The following is a 20,444-nucleotide window of genomic DNA, read 5'->3' as shown; positions in this document are numbered from 1 at the left end:
CCCCGCTGTAAGTGGGGCTGGAGGCAGAGACACTTGATAGCAATGAGGTCGTAGCTGAAGCCCCGGAACAGAATGTATTTGCTTAAGCAGATTTTTATGGCTGGATTTCTCACTTCTTCTCTGCGTGTGTTATAGCTGCTTCCTGTGAGTTAGCCGCCTCCCTGGGGGCCTCGTCCAGGCTGGCTGTAGTCGCTGGAGGCCCCTCTAGCCTTCCTGGTAGGCTTATTTCTGTGCAGTAGAGGGCAGCAGTTTCAAATGCTCATGCATTAGGACAAAACTGGGAACCGGAGGTTCTAGAATGTTGGGCTCTGTCTGCTTATCCCAGAATGCCAGCACGATTGCGCCATGAGCCCACTTTCCACTGTACATCAACATTTCAGGAGGGGTCCCGCCCCAGCTTGGCCCACATGCATGTGTCTCTCTTCATTGTCACCACTCCCGTGTGCAGAAGGCCTCAGAGATCACTTTGTCCGAGCATTTCATTTTACAGGAGAGGCAGCCGAGGGCCAAAGAAAAGTGACTGCCTGAAGGTCACAATTCTAGTTAGTGACAAAATTCACACTAGATTCTGGATCTGAGCTGGAGTTAGAATTTAGGGGCCACTGATTTATTAAGAGTAATGAAAGGTCTTGGTGTGGATGAGAGAAACTGTAGAATAAGATAAGAATGGGCAGGGTAAGACAGGGCCCAGGACGGAGTCCGAGAAAGACTGCCAACAGTATGGATTATAGAAATTAGTGAAACTTCCAGGGCGCCTGGGTGGCTCAGTCAGTTAAACATCTGAGTCTTGATTTTGGCTCAGGTCGTGATCTCATGGTTCCTGAGATTGAGCCCTGAGTTGGGCTCTGTGCTGACAGTGTGGAGCCTGTTTTGGATTCTCTCTCTCTCTCTCTCTCTCTCTCTCTCTCTCTCTCTCTCTCTCTCTCTCTCTCTCTCTCTCTCTCTCTCTCTCTCTCTCTCTCTCTCTCTCTCTCTCTCAGAACTTAAAAAGAAATTAGTGCTGGATTTCACTCCAACAAAGTCCTTTTGAAAAAAAGGGTCTGATAAATTCATTAGTACTAAAATGTTACTTGACAGATTTAATTTTGTTACCTCTCTTGATGTATTTAGAAAATTAAATCCCAAAAGGATCATTTAAAAAATACTAATCCCCTGCCCCACTCATACTCAACCTCCTCCCAGTCCTGTTGCCTAGAAGTAATCACTTTATATTATTCTCGTAGCTTTTTCTTCTGGTATTTATTTCCATATTTTCATATATATTATATATGTGTATATTTTATGTACGTGTTTCCATATTTTCATATGCATATCCTATGATTTCTTTGTCAGTTTTAGGCATTATTAAGTTTCTGTATGGTGGATGAGGGCTTAGCTTTCTAGTACCTTCTCTTACTGTCTTCCTTCATCCTGCTAATAGCCTCTGTGTATGATTATAGCACACTAATCGATCAAGTCAATATTAGCATTTGCAGTATTCGAGTATACAAATGCATCCCACAATTGCTTGAGATAGTATACTATGATTATGCTTTCTGTATATATACAACTTTTTGTTTCGCTTACAGTTAATAATTTCTTCCTTTTGCCTACTTGCTTAGCTGTCTATTAACCTACTGCTGTTCGATGCAAACGACCCAAAAGATCTATCAACTGCAAAGCAATTGCATTTTCAAAATGTTCAAACACAGCAGACATCCCTTCCCTTCCACTTTTCTCTGTACTCCCACTTGAACTGGGTGTTCTGTAAGCCTGCTCCACGGCTTTCGTCAGGTTTTCCCTTTGGCGCCTTTTCTATGTTGGATTCTCTGAATGTCGGCTTCGTTGGCTTACTCCTCTGTGGTGATGGAGTGCATACTCCAGTACCTTCTGAAATAAGGGCGCGTGACACATAAATTTGTTGAGTCCTGGCATACTTTAAAGTATTTTAATTTAATGCCACACTTGCTAGATCGTTTGCTGGGTATAATCTTTTTTAAAAAAATGTTTTTTAAACGTTTGTTTATTTTTGAGAGACAGACAGAGCTCGAGTGGGGGAGGAGCAGAGAGAGAGGGAGACACAGAATCCAAAGCAGGCTCCAGGCTCTAAGCTGTCAGCACAGAGCCCAGTGCAGGGCTTGAACCCACGAACTGGGAGATCATGACCTGAGCTGCAGTCAGACTCTTAACTGACTGAGCCACCCAGATGCCCCAGTACTGACAAACTTTATCTTGAAGGTTCTGTGTGTCGTGGAGGAGAGTCTAACTCTCCTGTGAGCCCTGCTGCTCCTCCCTGCCTGCTTGGCCCTGCAGGGCTCAGCGGCCCCACGTCTCAAAGGCCCCAGGGGGACCACGTGGCCCACTTCTCATCCATCTCTCCCTGTGCAGGCACTTGAATTTTAATGAAACTTCTGCTCTGCTAAGAGAGTTAACAATCCCCAATCTAATTTATCTTCCTAAAGTTTGTGGAAATCCCTGTTCACTGTGCCTCCTTTCCTATGTGGTCAATCCACCACATTTAGTGAGCAAGTATTGATTGTGTTTATATCTTAGCAGTGGACAGAACTTTAAGTCAGAGAAAGAATTTCTTAATTGTGTATTTTCAGAAATAGAGATTTGGGTGTTGGGAGTCTCTAAAGAAATCTTTATTGAAAACAAAACAAGACAAAATAAAACCTTTTTGTTTGCTGCCTCTTAGTAGTTTAGAAGGAAAAGGAATGTCTTTTTAGAGAAACCAGATGAATGAGTGAGGGCAGTTTGACCCAGAGAGGAATTAGAAGTGAATTATAATTTTTTTTAATGCTTATTTATTTTTGGAGAGAGAGAGAGACAGAGAGCATGAGCAGGGGAGGGGCAGAGAGAGAGAGAGAGAGAGAGAGAGAGAGAGAGAGAGAGGGAGACACAGAATCTGAAGCAGGCTCCAGGCTCCGAGCTGTCAGCACAGACCCCAATGGGGGTCTCAAACCCACAAACCGTGAGATCATGACCTGAGCCAAAGTCGGACACCCAACTGACTGAGCCACCCAACTGACTGAGCCACCCAGGCACCCCAGGAGTGAATGATAAATGAAGAATGTCATATGCCAACTTTCTAAGAAAAAAAATTCAAAGTACAAACAAAATTCCTTTGTAGAGATAAATTTTAAGGAGTAGTGTGCTAGTAATAACATTTGAGAAGAAAACTTAATATTTATACTCATGGGAAAGGTACTAAAAAATACCTTCTCAGTAGCAACTGCAGAGATTGAGGTTGCTATAAGATCTTGAGTAGTCCTAGGATTGAGGCAAAGATTAGAGTCTTTTTATAGCTATAAAAGAAAGCACAAAATGTGGATACATGAAACTTACAAAAGTACGGTAGACCCAGTAGCAATAAGCGTACCCAGTATCCAGATCTCGGTTTCCAAATACCATTCCCAAGGGTTCCTTGGAGAAACAGCTGATGCTATGGCTGGGGCAGAGAAACCACAGATGAGCCTGGGGCATCTTGTAGTACCACGAAGTAAGGAAGTGCACAAGCAACCAAAAGGACGGGGCATGCCAAAGCAACACAGGAGTCACCTTGAAAGAGCTCTTAATGGTCAAAGCTGGAATAATTGGAGTAACTAAATAATGCGGCATAGGACTATAACCTACAGTGTGAAGTAACTATACATGAGTTCATACTGATATGAATAAATGAGTATGTATGTGGGGCACCTGGGTGGCTCAGTTGGTTGAACGTCTGACTCTTGATTTCAGCTGAGGTCATGATCCCAGGGTTGTGGGATGGAGCCCCATGTCAGGCTGTACACTGGGCGAGGAGTCTGCTTGGGATTCTCTCTCCCTCTGCTCCTCTTGCCCACTTTCTCTCTCTCTCTCTCTCTAAAAAAAAAAAAATTATATATATATATGTATATATACATAAGTATGTAAGTAAATAAGAAATTAAATAAACAGAGAAGAAGAGACAATCTTTCTTAGAGAAGAATTTCAAGTAAAATATGTAGATATTTTCTCCTCCAGGAAGTGGAACCTAATTACCATCCACCTCCTCTAGATTTCCTTGCTCTTTCTGGATGGCTATTCATTCATTCATTCATTCATTCATTCATTCATTCACTTTTTATTTATTTATTCATTTTGAGAGAGAGAAAGCACAGGTGGGGAAAGGGCAGAGAGAAGGAGAAAGAGAATCCCAAGCAGGCTGCATGCTGTTAGGACAGAGCCCCATGTGGGGCTCGATCTCATGAACCAGGAGATCATGACCTGAGCCAAAATCAAGAGTCTGATGCTTAACTGACTGAGCCACTGCAGGTGCCCCAGGACCACCTTTTGGTTAGATGTTTTCCTTTTCTGGACTTTGACTTAAGTATTTATTTATTTTATATCTCTTTGACTTTTAGCTCTGTGTTCACAGTTTCTTTAACTTTCTCATCTGTAGAGTTCTTCTACTGAAATATATTTTTAATTTATAAAAGCTTTCTTTTCATCTCCTTGCCCACTCCTTTCTGCTGTCTTATCTACCCAAGTTATATCTTAATAAAATATAAACCTCTCAACACATTTTTATAACTCTTGCTTTATGCAGTTGTTGTCTGAATCAGGAAAAGAAAGGTGTTTAAAAAAATACATTTATACTGTTTTCCTATATACTTGTGTAGTTACTTTTACCAATGCTTTTTATTTCTTCATAAGGATTCAAGTTTCTATGTAGAGTCCTTTCAGTTGAGCGTGAAGGACTCCTGTTAGTATTTCCTACAGAGAACATCTGCTAGCAATGATTTTTTTCAGTTAAAAAAAAATCTGGCAGTGTCTTAGTTTTTCCTTCATTTTTTGAAGGATAGTTTTGCAGGACATAAAATTCTTGGTTGCAATCTCTTGTTTCAGCACATTAAATATGTTATCTCCCTGCCTTCTGCCATCCATGGTATCAAATGAGGAATCAACATGTAATCTTAATTTAGATCTCTTGTTATGGTGGGTCATTATTCTGTTGATGCTTTCAAATTCTGTTTTAAAAGACTTGGGCATTCTACAGTATTACTATGATGTATCTAGGTATAGATACATATAGATTTATTCTCCTTGGAGTTCTTTGATCTTGGCTGTGTAGATTAATGTTTGTCATTAAATGTATGTTCTTGGGTATTATTTGTTCATATATATGTGTGTGTGTGTGTGTGTGTGTGTGTGTGTGTGTATATATATATATATATATATATATTTTTTTTTTTTTTTTTTTTTTTTTAAGTAGGCTCCATGCCCAGTGTGGAGCCTGATGTGGGGCTTGAACTCATGACCCTGAGATAAAGACCTGAGCTGAGATTAAGAGTTGGATGTTCAACTGACTGAGCCACATAGGCACCCCTGTTCATATCTTCTTTTTTTCTCTTTCCTCCATCCTTTTCTTCCATGGCTGCCATCATGCATACGCTAGTACACTCGGTAGTGTGCCGCAGGTCTGAGGCTTGGTTGCTTTTTCTTTTTTTCTTTTTTTTTATGTTTCCCAGACTGGGTAATCACAATTGATCTATTTTCAAGTTCACTGATTCTTACTTCTGGCAGCTCAAGTCTTCTGTTTAGCCCTTCTCGTGAATTTTTTATTTCAGTTGTTGCACTTTTTAACTCCAGAATTTCTTCTTAGTTCTTTTTTTTTTTTAATAGCTTCTACCCCTTTATTTATATTATCTCTTCGGTCAGACATTGTTTTCATATTTTTAATTCTTTGGGTATGATTTCCTGTAGTTATTAGAAAATATTTATAGTAGCTGATTTAAGGTCTTTGACTAGTAAGTTCAACACATAGTTTTTCTCAGGGATAGTTTTTGTTGACTGCTTTTTTTCCTTGTGTGGGCTCCCCTTTCCTGGTTGTATGCATGTGTCTTTTTATTTTTTAAATTGTACAAATCACATAATACATTGTGGCAATATAGCAATCAGCGTCCCTCCCTCCCAAGGGTTTGTTGTAGTTTTTTGTTGTTGCAGTTTGTTTGTTTAGTGACTTTTCCTGACTAATTCTACAGCCTGTATTCTTTGTGTGTGTGGCCACTGGAGTCTCTGCTATATTAACTTAGTGGTCAATGATTAGAGAGGGATTTTTAAAAAATACTTTGAACCAGGAAGTCTCCCACCTGTATGGAGGGGTTTTGTCTTGGAGCCCACCTTCAATGCATTGGCCAGCAGTTCACAAGACTTCCTAGTCTTCACTTCCTACTTGCACAGAACTTCAAGGTTGGCCAGAGGTGAGAGCTGAAATCTTTTTCAGATTTTTTCCGAGTATGCCTACAGACATATGTATGGGGCCTCCTACATCGCCAGAAATACATTGGGACTTTGCAAAGTCTTCCAAGGTCACAGCACACCCACATTTTCCTTTTAATTTTTTTTTTTTGGCCAGCCTCTTTTTTTGCCCCAACTGGTATTGCTGCCTTACATCACTGCAACATTAAACCATTGCCATTGGCTGTTTTTTAAAAGAAAAAAAATTTTTAATGTTTATTTATTTTTGACAGAGAGAGGCAGAGCGTGAGTGGGGGAGGGGCAGAGAGAGAGGGAGACACAGAATCCAAAGCAGGTTCCAGGTTTCAAGCTGTCAGCACAGAGCCCGACGCAGGGCTCGAACTCACAGACCGTGAGATCATGACCTGAGCCGAAGTCGGACGCCCAACCGACTGAGCCACCCAGGTGCCCCGCCATTGACTGTTTTTGACAATTGACAACATGGTTTTGAGGCTGCTTGTCTTAAAGGCTACTGCAGAGCTGGGCAGAAGAGGTTGAGAATAGAGTAAGTTAAAACTCCCCAAACCTCACCTAGTTTCTTACCTAGATTCAGCTATTTTTTCTTCAAATAAATGCTCCTCAGATGGGTATAAGCCTTTGGTTAATTTCCCGAGTTTTGAGAAAGTTCATTTTGACCCTTTTCCCAGTGCTCTTTTGCTCTTCTGGAGGAGCAGATTTTGGGAGGCATGCTTACTCCACCATTCTGAAAGAGCTTCTCCTTTTTCTAACATTCGGATGCAAACTCAGGTGGAAAGGCATGGAAATGCATGTAAATATATCACCTTGAAATGTCTAAATTGGTTTTTGAAATGTTGGATTGCCACATTAGTATTCCTCCTGGTCATAACACATCACAACACATCCCACACAAGCAAGTGCTTTTATAATCATGTCTCAAGGCTTATGAACCTAATCTCAAAACCTGGAGTTTTAGCATAAAAAAGCACACATAAAAAAAGATCTCATGAGTGATCCCAGTGACTTTGATTTTTGGAGAGACTAGAAACCGGTGGATGGTGACACATCCATATATCTTATGTTTAAAGGTTACCATTTAGCAGATACAAATAAATTTCTGCCTTGACAGTTTCCTTAAACATATCCAGGCATTGTTCTTATAGGGTACTATTTTTATTGGTAAAGCTGAAGTATCAAATTTTGTGGTTCAGACCAGAATAATTTATAACCAGTGGTTAGCTAAGGACCATGATTCTTTGAGCCTCTGTTCATCTTCCTTGACTTAGGTGGACGAACCAAAAAGGATTTAATGAGTGGTGAAGTTGGAAGTAGAACTTTGCTTCATCCTGTAGAAATGCAAGAGATGAGACCCAGGGCCCTCTATCTCTGCCATCATTTAAAAATTTCCCAAGAGATTCTTTTTCTTCCTATACTCTCCAGAAGATTCTCCATGGGAAAAAGCTGTTTAACTCATGGAGCAAAACTCTACCTAGTATTTACAAATCAACCTTTGACTGAAAGCATAATGAAAATATCATTTTTCAGTTGGGAGGCCAAATAAAAGTTCTTTTTTAGACATTTTTCCTTACTTTTTTCAAATGTACAACTGGAGTTATGATGATAGTTTCACATTTCTGTATTCCCTTTCTTTCTTTGTATTGAGCTGTTTAGGTCCCCAAACCCAGAGCACCAATTTTATTTTGATTTGATTCTTCTTTTCTGTGAAAACTACAAATTAACTCCCTTTATATTATTCTAAAAACAGTCTTCCTTTCTTTTTTCCATCCCTGGTTTCTCAAATAATTGCTTCTTTGTGAAGAAACAAACAATAGCAAACCACGGGTAATCTGCTGCTGGTTTAAGTCCTATATTTAACCAGCAAGCTGTTTAATCAGAAACATAATCTGACCTATTGGGTTACCAAATTTTGTCTAATATATCTGAGAAAGATATATCTCAATCTCTGACTGAAACATACTTATCTAGCTTTCCATAGGTAACAGAGATGTTAGTACAACAAAGGACACACTGAAATTGTATCATATCATTTGGTGAAATTTGAAAGTGGAAAATTAAAAGCTTAACTAATATTTTATTTTTATAACCCCACAGTGAGTTGTGTGTGTGTGTGTGTGTGTGTGTGTGTGTGTGTGTGTGGTTGCTTTTTAAAACTTTTCCTTTTCTTTGTGACATGATTTCCAAATGTACATTTTAGGATATGATTATAATTATATAATATTGTGTTTCAGATTGGGATATTTTGTCAGTTGTTTCTAGAGACAATGTCTTTTAAACCAATTTCAAAATAGAAATAAAACTGCTGAAGAATTAAGATTGAGAGATAGTCTAGTTCAGTGTAGTTGGTCCTCAGTAAGCTTCACCTCTTCTCTGTGTGCCCCACTTATTCTTTTGATAAATCACTTCAGATTTTGATCAAATGGTTGGGTCATCTTTACAGCATTTTTTTTTTTTTTAATGAGACGGTTTCTTTCCACTGGATTGGGAATCTAGATACCTGGGTCCTAATTCTGTCTTGTTATTGACCAGAACGACCTGAGGCCAGATTACTCATTCTTTCCAAGCCACAGATTTCCTCTTCTATAGAACAGAACAGAGTATGTGTGGGGAGAAGCTGGGCTCAATGAGGTTCAAGTATGACTCAAAAGAGAAATATTTATGGTTATGCAATATAAGCCTTAATTGTGCAGTGCTTTTGACTTTTCCTGATTTTCTTGATAGCCTACCTTTTTCTATGTACATGTAACCTCCACCATCTGAGAGCATTCCTATGAAACCTTTTTTTGTAAATTGGCGTATACAGAACATTGTATACAACAGCAGCAGAATATAGATTCTTCTCAATCTCACACAGATCATTCTCTGTGAGCTGAAGTTGCTGGGGATATAAAGCTGGATAGGACATAACACCAACTTTTGAGAGGTTTTGAGGCTGGTGGATGAGATACTTGCTTGACTATTCAAAGCAGAGGTGGGAGGAGCGGGGCAGGAACTATGTTAGTCAGGGGCACTGGAACAAGGTTCACTGCCAGTGTACCTCTGTGGGAGGGTTTCCCGGAGAAGCTAGTAGATTCCAGTTAGTCATCATCCTCTGTAACTGTGTAGAACAACTTTCTTTTCTTTCTTGGGAAATTTTCTGGAGGAGGCTCTTGAGGCTTATTGGAATTATTTAGGAAAGTAATTGTTTAATAGTTTCCAGGTAGAAGCAGTTAACAGTTGAGGGAGAATTAAGACACTCTGATGAACTTAGATTTGTGTAGGATTGAAATAAATGGAAGATGGGAGCCTGAAGTGAACAGATGGACCATTAAGGGAGCTGGTCAAGCTTGCACTTAGGAATAATAATTATAAAGATAACATATAATGGTATAATTATAATGATCATAATGGCTAATGCTGAGGAATGCTGGCACCATTATAAACTCTTGACATGTACTAACTCATAACATTCCTATTAACGTTTCCACAGGATAGATACTATTAATATTTCCATTTTACAGATGACAGAACTGAGGCATCAAAAGTCTAGGTCACGGGTAGAATGGCTTCTTCTTAAGTTATGTTGCATGGGACCCTAGAATGGAAACTCGCTTTGCTCATTGTAAGAATTTTGGTAAAAGTCTTGCCCAAATGTCATAGTTAATATGTGGCAGAATAGGTAGGAGGCAATAGGTCAAGGGGAACAAAGTTTCAATTGCGTAAGATATGTGAGTTCTGGAAATCTAATGTATGGTAATGTGAATGTTGTTAACGATACTGTATTGTATACTTCATATTTGCTAAGGGGTGTATCTTAAGTGTCCTCACCACACACACGCACACACACACAAGTAACTGTGTGAGGTGATGGATATGTTAATTAGCTTGATTGTGGCATTTTCTGATGCATGTATGTCAAAACATACGACATGTACCTTAAATATATACATTTTTTGAAATTTGTCAATTATACCTCAATAAAGATTGGGGCAAAATGGCAGACCTTGGATTTAAACCCTGTAATCCTCAGAGACCAGTCCAGCCATCTGATGGGTGCATGCGTAGGTGGGAGCCATGCCCAACTTCGCCCCCCATAAAAGACCTGCCAGCTGCAGACTTGACTACACACCCCACAACAGGTACAAGACCTGGCTCCAGCTCTGCTTGCCCATAATTCTGGAGGTAATCTCATCAGCCCAGGGACCCAGCAGGAAAAGATCTGCCAAAACTAGTCTGTGAAGACTGGAAGAGGTGTCTGCCTTTCAAAGGCACAGGCATCAATGCGAGACTACATGGGTCATTAAGAATTAGGTAAATGTGGGGCATCTGGGTGGGTCAGTCAGTTAAGCATCTGGCTCTTGATTTCAGCTCAGGTCATAATCTCATGGTTCGTGGGTTTGAGCCTCACGTCTGGCTCTGCACTGACAGTGTGGACCCTACTTGGGATTCTTTCTCTCTCCCTCTCTCTCTGCCCCTCCCTTGCCTGCTCTCTCTCTCAGAAAAGAAAAAGAAAAGAAAAGAAAGAATTAGTCACACATGATACCACCCAAGGAGACTAATAAAGCTCCAGTAAGCAACCTTAAAGAAATAGCCATAAATGGCTACCAAAGAATTCATAATAAAGAAGCTCAGTGAGCAACAAGAGAATACAGACAACTACATGAAATCAGTAGATCAATACATGGGCAAAATGAAAAGTTTAACAAAGAAATGGAAATCATAAAAGAGAACCAAACAAGTTCTGGAGCTGAAGAATGCAACGACTTCAATAGAGAGTTTCAACAGCAGACTTAATCATGCAGAAGAAAGAATCAGCAAACTGGAAGGCAAGTTATTTGAAATTATCCAATTAGAGGAACAAAAAGAATAGGAAAGAGAAGAAAGTCTACATGACTTGTGGGACAGCAGCAAAAGAACTAATCTATGCATTATGGGAATCCCAGAAGGAGCAGAGAATGAGAAAGGGACAGAAAGCTTATTTAAAGAAATAATGTCAAAGAAATAACAAGTGTTGACAAGGATGTAGAGGTCAAAGGAACTCTGATGCACTGTCGGTGGAAATATAAATTGGTGCAGCCACTGTGGAAAACAGAATGGAGGTTCCTCGAAAAATTAAAAATAGCAATACCACATGATGTAGTAATTCCACTACTAGCTATTTACCCAGAGAAAACAAAAACACTAATTGGAAAATATATATGCACCCCTATGTTTATCACATAATTATTTAGAATAGTCAAGATATGGAAGGAATCCAAGTGTCCACTGATAGACGAATGGATAAAGAAGATGTGGTACATATATGACGGAATATTATTCAGCCTTAAAAAAAAAAAAAAAGAATGAGATCATGTAATTTGTGACAACATGGATTGACCTAGAGGTTATTATGCTAAGTGAAATAAGTTAGAGAAAGACAAATGCTATATGATTTCGCTTATATGTGGAATTAAAAAAAACAAAACAAACAAAAAAAGTGGAAGCCGACCCATAAAAACAGAGAGCAAACTATGGTTGCCAGAGGAGAGAGATTGAGGGAATGGTCAAAATGGGTGAAAGGTGTAGGAGGTACAGGCTCCCAGTTATGAAATGAATAAGTCACAGGTATGAAAGGTACAGCACAGGGAACATAGCCAATGTTATTGTCATAGCATTATATGGTGACAGATGGTAGCTACATTTGTGGTGAGCATAACATAATGTAAAGACATGTTGAATCACTATGTTGTACACCTGAAACTAATGCAACATTGTATGTCAACCATTCTTCAATAGAAAGAAAGAAAGAAAGAAAGAAAAGAAAGAAAGAAAGAAAGAAAGAAAAGCTTCCCAGATTTGCAGAGGGAAATGAACATTCAGGTTCCTGATGCCCAAAGAACCCCAGATAGAGTGCACATGAAGAAGTCTTCATTGAGATATTTTAAAACTAAATTGGCAAAAGTCAAAGACAAAGAGAATTTTGAAAGCAGCCAGAGAACAACAACTTATCACATAGAAAGGACATAAAAGGTATTTTATGCAAATAGTAACCAAAAAAGAGCCTGGGTGACTATAGTTGTATTATACAAAATAGACTTTAAGTAAAAAAAACTGTCACTTTCAATAATGGATAAACCATCCAGACAGAAAATCAATATGGAAACAGCAGACTTGAACAACACCATAGACCAAAAGGACCTATCAGGCATATATAGGACATTTTGTCTAACAACAGTAGAATATACATTTTTCTTAAACTCACACAGATCAGTTGTCCAGAATAGATCATATGTTAGGCTACAAAACAAGTCTTAACAAATTTAAGAAGATTAAAGTTGTGTTAAGTATCTTCTCTGACTGAAGTGTATGAAATGAGAAATCAATAACAGGAGGAAAATTGGAAAATTCACAAACGTGTGGAAATTAAACAACATATTCTTGAACAATGAATGGCTCAAAAAAGAAATCAAGAAGAAAATAAAAAATACCCCAAGAAGAACAAAAATGAAAATATACCAACATTTATGGGATGCAGCAAAAGCAGTTCTAAGAGGGGGATTTATAGCAATAAATGCCTCCATTAAGAAAAAAGAAAGGTCTCAAATAAACAGCTAAACTTTACACTTCAAAGTCCTAGGAGGAAAAAAAAAGAACAAACTAAGCCCAAAGTTAGTAGGAGGGGTGAGATCATAAAAATCAGAGCAGAGATAAGTGAAATCATGAATAGGAGAACAATTAAAAATTTGAATGAAACTAAGAGTTGGTTTTTTTGAGAAGATAAACAAATTGATTGATAAACCTTTAGCTAGACTAAGAAAAGACTCAAATAAAATTTGAGACATTCCAACTGATACTAAAGAAATGCAAAGACAGAAATAAGAGACTACTGTGAACAATTATATTGCTAACAAATTGGACAACCTAGAAGAAATGGATATATTCTCAGAAATATACAACCTACCAAGACTGAATCATGAAGATATAGAAAGTTTGAGGGGCTCCTGGGTGGCTCAGTCGGTTGGGCAACTGACTTCGGCTCAGGTCATGATCTCACAGTTCGTGGGTTCGAGCCCTGCGTCGGGCTCTGTGCTGGCAGCTTAGAGCCTGGAGCCTGCTTCAGATTCTGTGTCTCCCCCCTCTCTCTAACCCTCCCCTGCTCACGCTCTGTGTCTGTCTCTTAATAATAAATAAACATAAAAAATAAAAAAAAAAGTTTGAACAGATCAATGACAAGTATGGAGATGGAATCAGTAATCAAAACCTCCCAACAAAGAAAAAAGCCTGGGGCCAGATAGCTTCACTGGTGAATTCTACTAAATATTTAAAGAATTAATGCCAACCCTTCTCAAACTCTTCCAAAAAATAGAATAGGAGAGAACACTTCCAAATTCATTTTATGAGGTCAGCAATACTCTGATACACCACAAGGAAAGACAATTACGGGACTAGAAACACCTTGTGGAGAGTAATGGTGAACCACTGAACCATTGAACTGGGACCTGGTCCACTGCACCAGATACAGCGATTGAAAGAAAGTTTCAATGGCACAGCCAAGGCTGGCATTTAAGGAAGAAGGACACACATGGGTGGCAATGTAAAGAGGCTGGTCGTGAGTGGAGAGAGTGTCTCCGACGAGTGCGTAGAAATAGGCATGGCAATTTGCCTGTTGTCTCTTAGCCCTAATCCATTCTTCTGCACTCTTCTCTGGGATGTTGCAGTTGGCTCTCTGCAAATTACAGTCACAGGATCCTTTTGTTTTATCCCCTAGCCTTCAGGTGGTAGCTCGTTTTGCAGTTATTTCTTCTGATTAGTCAGCCCTCCATCACGTATGTGATCAATTCCTTTTATTAAATCTTTTCTGTTGAAATCCCTAGTGTGGGGTCTGTTTTCCTGACTTGATCCTACATGGATATAAGAGTAGACCTCAGAGGACAGAACTTGAGAGAAAGGTAATGCTCAGGAACCCAGGCAAATTAGTTGGTCAACAGAGAGCGACAGGTACTGGGCATGCCTGTGTGAGTCTCTGAGCTGGTTTCCTTGTCTGTTGTAACTGGAATAAGGACACCTACCTTCTAGTTAATTTGCCAGAAGAGGTGCCTCTACAGAAATCTGAAAGGGGTATGATGTCAAGTTACAGAAGCCCACCTGACATAATTTAAAGAACACATGAGAATGCATCTGATAGCTACGGAGTGTCTTATGGGATCCAACAATAGGAAGAGCACACTGACCTTGGGAAGACCTTGGGCCTGGAAACTAGAAACCTGTTAGGATTCTGACTTGTTTTTGCATTTTCTGCACGTTGGCTTCATTCTTTTCTTCCTGCACACCAGCTGTCTTTGCTTTGACAGTCCATGCTATGCAGAGAAATGACCGCTTACGGTTGTAAAGTCAATACCTCCTCCTTCCGTGAAACTAGTCCAGATTGGATTTGCAATTATGGCCATGGAAGTGGAGGTTACGTAATATGAGCACGGAGTCTGGTAGCACGCCCCTATAAGGGAGGGCCAGCACTGAGGTCACTGTGGATTGAGCAGACCTATAAGCATTTACTATCCTGGGCCTCAGGAACGTTGATAAAACTTGGAATCGGGGCCATGGCCAGATGTTAAGTCTTTAATCCCAGACAGATGAGCCGGATCTTCTCACTTCAGGCTGGGAGTGGTTCTAACAAGGTGGAGGAAGGGAGGAAGACTGACTCTGCAGGGGAGGATCCAGGGATCGTCCACAGTAGGGGGTGGGAAGGATGCAGACTCAGAACCCATGTCTCCATTCTCTTCTGCCAGATGTCTCTGAAGCATATTCCAGCATTCTTGTGAAAAAAAAAAATTCTACCTCTAATCTTCATTCTGTTGAAGAAATGGGCTCCCCACAGGCTAAGCAAAGAACGAGAGCCCTCAGGACTTGATCTGTGTTCTCAGAGACTGCTGACATCCATCCCACGGGGTGATCTCCTGTAGACTCCATTCCCATCCGGCCACTCCTGGAACCCCGCATTGGCCTAGGGATGCTTTACCTATTTTTTTCCTGTTTATTTTGTTGGCTCAGATCTCTTAAATGTTTGAAATAAGAAGTATTTTGTGCAATTGCATGATGTTTTGGGAAGACTAATGGATGGGGACTTAAGAGAGATGGTTTTGTTTTTTGTTTTGTTTTGTTTTGTTTTGCTGTGCTTTTCTTTCCTGTATTGTGTGACCTTGGACAAGTCACTTTACTGTGCTGAGACTCAGCCATGAAACCAGGGGACTAGGCTGGTTGACCTCCAAGGCTCCTTCCAGCATACTGTGCACCCGAGGTCAGGGTAGAAGGACTTGCCCTTGCTCTGTGTTGCACGGGTCCCAGGACTGAAACTTGCCTCTCTGGTTGTGAGAATGTTGGCAAAAGGCCACTGCAGAATTCTGTCGGACCCTGGCTTGGTGTAAATGGTTCCTCTCGGGGGCATGATGGGCCCTGGAGAATGCATATTCCATCCATAAGAGGAACATCTGAGCCTTCCCAGAAGCACGCAAGGATTACATAGAATCAGGATCTGGTCTTTATCTTGAAAGGCAATTCGAGCCCTGCTGGACATTCCAAACTGGAATTGTACATGGAAAAATAACATTGGCGCTATAAATTCCTTTCTGCTTTGAAATATGTTGTGTATTAGAAACAGAGAGGTGGTGTTTATGGTGTAACTCAGGGCGATGGGATGGAGTTATGCTTTGAGAGCTGAATGATAGGACACGAAGCAATCAGAGTCTCTAAAGGGAGATGTTTTAGAGGATAAAATATATTTAATAATGATAGAGAGGCTCCTTCCCAACAGGAGCTCACAGATATGAACCTCTCAGACTTCCCGATGCCGTCGAGGCACATGAGGAAGGAAGGATGAATCCCTCAAAAGCAAGACTCCAATGAACTAAACGTCCCTTGATGTCCCAAGCTTCTTGGATCTCTAACAGCGCAGTCGGTGGGGATCATGTTGTTTCTCTCCCAGACGCCGGAAAAGGCCCCAGCCCGGAAGCGAGACAGCTGAGGGCCATCAGATTTCATGAAGAGGGTTATCATCATGTAGAAGGTGATTGCCCCAAACTGGGCCCCCAGTGTGGAAAAAACACGGCTTCTCTGAGTCCACTCTGCTCCGAAATGCGTGCAGGTGTGCCTGAGGAGCTGGTGGGGGCAGTTTAAGTCCCTGCGAGCGCCTGCCGGGGGGGCTCCCTCACCAGTGGGGGCAGGGGAGGTTCAGGACAGATGGAAAGCAGGACTTTCGACACCGGCGTTGATCAACACTCAGGCTGTCGAGAGATCCTGTTCCCTGGGGACACTGGAAAGTAGGCTGCTTTCTTATCTGACCCGGACGGTTTAGGTTTCCAGCCTTGAGCCTGGAGAAGGGTTGTGTTCCCGGGAGGAGGATGTGAAAGTCATTGTTTTAAAAGCTCTTTTCGTAGCCCTCCCTCTCGTCGGGAGACGGGGAGCCGAGCTGCGCTTCTGAGTTGCCGTGTCTGGTTTTGCACCCCTCCCCCCCAACCCTGATCTCAGAATTTCTGCCGAGGTGAGGATGTGTTGTTCTCTCTCCACGGTTTAGAAGGACGTGGAAGAACAGGAAAGCAGGCAGGGAAACCAGATCACCTGGTTCGTTAGAAGCGGGTGTAGATGGAGTCTTAGAGGCTCTGAGAGGGTTTGGTGCTAGTGTTAAATGGGCAGAAAGAGCAGGGACAATGCACACACGTCCACCAGCAAACACCCTGCAGTCCATCGCTCCTCCCCTGGGCTTCGGTTTCCTTATTTGCAAAACGAGGTTATTAATATCCGCACCGAGCGCGTACTGGTGTTGTGTGAGGATCCGATGAAGTCATGTCTGTGAAAGCACTCCGCGAACCGCGAACCAGCACACGCGGCATTGCTAAAGACACAGGCGAGTGAGAGCCTCGTTTTGGCCATTAACCTCGACTTCCTCTTCGCCTGACTTTTCGCCCCATCCACGCAAGAGTCACAGGCGGAGGGATTCTAATGTTCTTTAAAGTTTATTTACTTTGAGAGAGAATGAATCCTAAGCAGGCTCCACGCTGTCAGCATGGAGCCCAGTGCGGGGCTTGATCCCTCGAATCGTGAGGTCATGACCTGAGCGGAAATCAAGAGTCGGAGGCTTAACCCACCGGGCCACCCAGGTGCCTCCAGAATGATTTTCATTTTTAAAAAATTTCTCATTTCTTGGGCGCCTGGGTGGTTCAGTCGGTTAAGCATCTGACTTTGGCTCAGGTTATGATCTCACAGTTTGTGGGTTCAAGCCCACATGAGTTCATGAGTCCGAGCCCCACGTTGGGCTCCGTGCCGACAGCTCAGAGCTGGAGCCTGCTTCGGGTTCTCTCTCTTTTTCTCCGCCCCTCCCCGTTCATGCTCTGTTTCTCTCTGTCTCTCAAAAATAAATAAATGTTAAAATTTTTTTTTTAAAAATTTCTCATTCTTTCTCTAGTGGATGTACTAAGAAACAGTGACACAAAGAGGGGTTTCGGGGGGGGGGGGGGAAGGATGGGAAGGAAAATGACGTAGATGATTCTCCATATGGATAATAAGACTTCCATCCCTGAAAACCTGAGGATTGACTCTTTCCCACCCTCTGAACATCTTTCCTCTTCATATGAACACACACGCTTGATTGTCAGCAAAGCACATACCATATGCACATGTATTCTAGCACCATCAGCTATGACCTTGGGCACACTAACTTTTCTGTACATCAGTTTCTTAGGATGGACACTGGGGAAGTCATAGCCCCACCCCATAAAGTTCTCGTGAGAAATAAGTATAATGTTCTTAGAAGTGTGCTTGGCTTGTAGTAAAAACGCAATGAATTATTCTCTCCTGTTTTCATCTTCTCCCAAGTCTATGAATTGTGAGTTGGTATCATCCCCCATGTTATAGATAGGAAAGTTAGTGACTTATCCAGGGTGGCTCTCCCACTAGGAGTTTGAACTTGGATCACCTTTTAGGAATGTCTGTCACAGAAGAACAGCATCTAGTAGCCTTTGGGGTTTGGACCCAGCCTATAAAGGGAAACATTTCTTAGGGTCAAGATGATCTTTAAAAGACCTTTAAATCACTCACAAAGATAGTACTCATGCTTCTGTGGACACAGCTTCATATGATAATTCTTTTTTTTCTTTTTAATGTTTTTATTTATTTTTGAGACAGAGACAGAGCATGAGGGGAGGGGCAGAGAGAGGGGAAGACACAGAATCTGAAGCAGGCTCCGGGCTCTGAGCTGTCAGCACAGAGCCTGACGTGGGGTTCGAACTCATGGACTGTGAGATCATGACCTGAGCCAAAGTTGGATGCTTAACTGACTGAGACACCCAAGTGCACCCCCCTTTTTTTTTTTTTTTTTTTTTTACCTTTTTTAATGTTTATTTTTGAGAGCAAGAGAGTCAGAGTGTGAGCAGGGGAGGGGCAGAGAGAGAGGGAGACACAGAATCTGAAGCAGGCTCCAGGCTCTGAGCTGTCAGCACAGAGCCTGAGGCGGGGCTCGAACTCGCAGACTGTGAGATCCTGACCTGAGCTGAAGTCAGATGGTTAACTTACTGAGCCACCCAGGTGCCCCTTCATATGATAATTCTTAAGCGCACTAAGATTCCTGAATGATGAGCTAAAATCAAGAAAAAACCAAAGGAAAGTCTCTATAGAGCTGTCTGGACATTCAGACCATTCTGCTGTGAAGAAAACCTAAGTATTTCTATTGCCTACAAGATTTCCTCTGTATTGATTAAAAAAATTTGGCTTTTGGGGCGCCTGGGTGGCTCAGTCAGTTGGGCGGCCGACTTTGGCTCAGGTCATGATCTCACTGTCCGTGAGTTCGAGCCCCGTGTCGGGCTCTGTGCTGACCGCGCAGAGCCTGGAGCCTGTTTCGGATTCTGTGTCTCCCTCTCTCTTTGCCCCTCCCCTGTTCATGCTCTGCCTCTCTCTGTCTCAAAAACAAATAAACGTTAAAAAAAATTTTTAAAAAATTTAGCTTTTATGCCTTAATATATGTCAATGGATTTGTCTGTTGTGGACAGATTAACCAATAACTAGGCATCTTATTTTAAGGGTTAGGTTCTAAAATTGGTATTTAAATACGTGCACGATATGACTGCACCGTGTACTGTGTTCTCTGGTTTTGGCCGGTGAGGTATAATTTCTATAAAATCCAGGGATCATCAGAAGTTGTTAATTATTGATGCAGTGGATAATGTGACCTGTCTTCTAGTGTATGGCACCCTTTTTCTAAGAAGTGACCCACTTGTGAGTGGGATGGAGCTGTATTCATATTACATGGCCCATTGGTCTCCAGTTTAGAGATAGAGGATGAGAACATGAAACACACCCGACCAATCAAATTCCTCCCCTCAGGGTTCTAGAACTGGGGCATCAACAAAACTAGTCATTCTCTCCTGTTCATTTAAAGTGAGAGAGAGCTAAGGCGTCTTTTTAGGCTAACCATCTTCAATAGCATGTGAAAAGAAGCAGAAAAGTCTGATCTGCTGAAAAATAGGTTAAAAGATGTGTTAGGGATACACAGGAGGGAGAGAGAGAGAGAGAGAGGAGAGAGAGAGAACAGAAGTGAGGAGAGAAGACAGTTAACTAGGAACTAGGTTACTAGTGGCTAATTTGTACTTTTAATTCCTTGTGAAGCTTAAATGTACCAACTGGGTTTGGTTTCTGTGAATACTCATAGTCCTTTAAGATGTGTGTGTGTGTGTGTGTGTGTGTGTGTGTGTGTGTGTTCAAGTTACACTCCTTACTTCTATCTTGTATTTTATTTCCTGAAGCATCACAAAGGTGTCTAATCCCTGGCCATTTGGAGACAGAAATACCATAGTTATTTCAATTTTTAACACTTGTATTTACTTGAACTTTGGCTTGCAGACTAGAAAAGATTTTGAAAAGTCATCTTGAACATCTCCTTACTTCTAATGAATACCGCATCTTGTCCATTCCAGATCTTTCCTATTTTTAGTAAAATCCAGGTAGGGGAATTCTATACTCTTGTCAGTAACTCATTTTTAGTGTAAAACAGTCCTCATAATTAGGATGTATTACCTCCCATGCAACATAAATCATTCTGATTGCAATGACTCATGTTTCCCAAGCCAAACCAGGGGGCAAAATCTATTCACACAAGAGTAACAAAATGGTATTTTTCCACATCTGTTCCCACAATTGTAGGAATTCCAGCCTTACTCAAAACTCTATCAAACAGCTCTGAGAGTCTCCAAGAAGTTTTTTCTGTGTATTCCATGAATGACTCCTCT

Source organism: Felis catus, chromosome F1 (assembly GCF_018350175.1).
Source record: "Felis catus isolate Fca126 chromosome F1, F.catus_Fca126_mat1.0, whole genome shotgun sequence".
Classification (NCBI taxonomy): domain Eukaryota; kingdom Metazoa; phylum Chordata; class Mammalia; order Carnivora; family Felidae; genus Felis; species Felis catus.
This window is presented reverse-complemented; position numbering follows the sequence as displayed.